The sequence below is a fragment of the Rhamphochromis longiceps genome, unplaced genomic scaffold (assembly GCF_057381845.1).
Source record: "Rhamphochromis longiceps isolate RC_006_pf unplaced genomic scaffold, R_longiceps_female_GT1.1 unmapped_scaffold_4, whole genome shotgun sequence".
Lineage (NCBI taxonomy): Eukaryota > Metazoa > Chordata > Actinopteri > Cichliformes > Cichlidae > Rhamphochromis > Rhamphochromis longiceps.
In genome coordinates, this window is record NW_028187224.1 from 5504 (window position 1) to 8734 (window position 3231).

The following is a 3231-nucleotide window of genomic DNA, read 5'->3' on the forward strand; positions in this document are numbered from 1 at the left end:
GCCGAACCAATCACAGCCGCAGCGTCACGTCACGTGACTTGTTACGTACAGCACAAGTGCCAAGCCGCACGTGTGTTTGTTTGGGAAGCAGCCAGCGGGTAATGGAGGAAATGAGTGTGCCGACTAGAAAATTCAACCGAGCGTGACCGAAGAAAAACCAGATGATGGTTCCAATGCCGGAGAGACTGTCGAACGGAAGAGCCATAGAAGTTCCGTAGTGTGAAGGTATTTCGGCTATTTCAAGTCTGACAAAAACAGAGTAGCGTGCACTGTAAATTGTGCCGAAAGCAAGTCTGGAAATACAATAAACTGGTGCATGCGTCACACTGTACATTTCTGCACGGTTAGGAATCTAGCTCCACCTGCTGCTTTGGCATGTTCATAGCAGCGTTTTCCTTCATTTCTGCCTTTATGTGTGGACGGGATTATTTTTTAAAACGAAAACGGAAAATCTCCGTTTTCAAAAACACCCGTGTACGTGTGGACGTAGCCTCAGTCTCTGACTGGAAGCGCTAATTCGTCATTCGGCTTTTGTCAGACTAAAGTAACTGTTAAAACTGTTTGAAAAGCTCAGCTATACAACAAGGAGAGATTGAGAATTTCCTTTTAGTTCTCAGTTTATTTGATATTGACAAAAGTTAGTCAGTTTTGTCTGTTCTTCTGTAAAACAAACTAAGATTTATTTTTAGAATTAATATTTTGTTTCTAAGTGGAATTGACAATTTAGTCTGTTTCGTTTGTTCTATTTTGAAACGTAAACGCTTTAGCGGCTGCCTTTTGTGTAGTTTGCAATATTTGGCTTTATTTATCTGAAAAAGTCTCATGTTCCTGAAGTACATCTACCCTGTTGAACTTATTATGGGAAATAAATATTTAAATAAAAACAAGCTGCTGATTATTTCACATTTTACTTGTGAGCAACGGCACATTTAAATCTTACAAATATAGTTATTTGGCTTATATCGTGATAGATATCGTTATCGCCTGAAATGAAAAAAACATGTCGTGATATGAAAAAATCTCATATTGCCCAGCTCTACTGTCAGCAAAGAGGCACAGAAAAGAAGATCAGACACCAGCGAGGGAGGATAAGAAGGACAGACGCAACAACATTGTCATCCCCTATGTAGCCGGTGTATCAGAAAAACTCAGGAGAGTTTTCTCCAAGCATGACATCCCAGTGCATTTCAGACCCAGCAACACGCTCAGACAAAAACTGGTTCACCCGAAAGATAAAACGCCAAAACACAGACTTAACAATGTGGTGTATGCTGTACAGTGCAGCGAGGAATGCCCAGACCTCTACATTGGAGAGACCAAACAGCCACTTCACAAGCGCATGGCACAACATAGAAGAGCCACCTCCACAGGACAAGACTCAGCAGTCCATCTGCATCTTAAGGACAAAGGACACTCCTTCGAGGATGCCAATGTTCACATTTTGGACAGAGAGGACAGATGGTTTGAAAGAGGAGTGAAAGAAGCATCTATGTCCACTGTGAGCGACCATCTTTGAACAGAGGCGGGGTTTACGACATCAACTCTCTGCCATCAATAATCCAGTTTTGAGATCCCTTCCCAGACGCCTTAACGCCCACTCACATCCTGGGCCATCTGATCTCAGGAATTCGCATGATAAGGTGGGGCCAGGTTTCACAATGAACTCACCCGAAACTCTGGCTGATTGGGACCCACACCCAGTTTCACACCTTGGCTCAGGCGATTAGAGGATCATCAGGGGGTCCTTTTGTCCCTCTGTGGGGGGTCACTCCCACTAGGTTTATATCTGGGACTCTCCACCATTTGACCTTAGAACTGAAGAAGCTTCTCGGATGAGAGGTGAAACGTCTTCAAGCAACTTAAAGAAGTCCAGACGCTTTTCTTTGCAAGCTCCTTTGACATTTGACCACGAGCAATCTTTTCTGGTTTGACGCCGTCTTTGTAGCCAGAAACCAGCTCTCTCCTCGGCTTCCTCCACTACACGCTTCCCCCACGCCAGTCTCCTCCGTCACTATAAAGGGGAGAGTCATGAGCTCCATCACCCTCACCTGTGCCGTCCAATGTCCCGCCACCAGCCTCCACTGCAGCAGGCCAGAGACCACACCCCTGCCACAATAAGTAAAAGTATATCCTTGCTGTACCCTTAATGCTAAATGTGCTAAATTAACCGCTGCCTTTGCCCCTTTGGGATTATTCTTATGTCACTGGGATGTTGACCTTTGACCTTCACATTAGAGAGATGGGCAGACATAATTAGTGTATGAATTTTAAAGTAACAGGTAATAAAGAGAGTGTAGCAAATGTAGTCAGGTTTATTACTCTGTATCACACATGAGTGCCCGAGGGAGGCGGGGCTGACTGGGGAGACACAGGAAACAGAGAGACAGGGCTGACTCGACATGAAACGATGAAACGTGGGACACGGGAACAGAAACTAAACACAGGCTGAAATGAACACTGAGGGAGGGAGAACTAAGATTACTGAGAGCCTGATAAATAAGAAGAACAAAAACCAAGAAAAACAAGAGTCAAAGAAAACCAAAAACACAAAGCATTGGGCCAGGACCCACTGCTGTGACATTTATATGTGATAAAAACATTAAAAACTGCTCAGATGTTGAAATCTTTCTACGTATACTTTAGGTTCAGCTCTCCAGCCTGGCATTTGGTTAAGCATGATTCAAACATTTGATTTTGTTTAACTGGTTTTAATTATAGTTACTTTTTGTGAACATTTGTTGCAGCATTTAAAAAAACATAATTTATTTTCAAACTTTTATTTGATTTAGAGCATCATATTTGACCAACGTAAATGTTTTAATTTCATATAAAATAACTGAAGCAGTGAACTAAATATCTGAAATCTTTCCTTCCTTAAAAGTTATAATCCTACTTAAGTTATAGTGCAAACGCTTAAGCAACAAATATACTTAATGCTAATTAATTAATATTTCCCTTTGATGTTGCAACTATGCGGTCACTTCTGTCTTTAAACAAAATAATATTTTCCAGTTACAGAAATCATAAAGTCCAAACTAAAGTGCTACTGTTGCTATATGCATTTTATATAAATCATGGATGATGGTCCTGACATGAAGGAAGAGAAAGTTACAGGTTGCATCCTTTGACTTTGTCTCCGTGCCTTTGGGCGATTTTCAGAAGGACAGATGTTTCTGTTCAATTCTTAAATCAATTTTTTCAAACACAAACACTATTTTAAAGCTTCTAGAG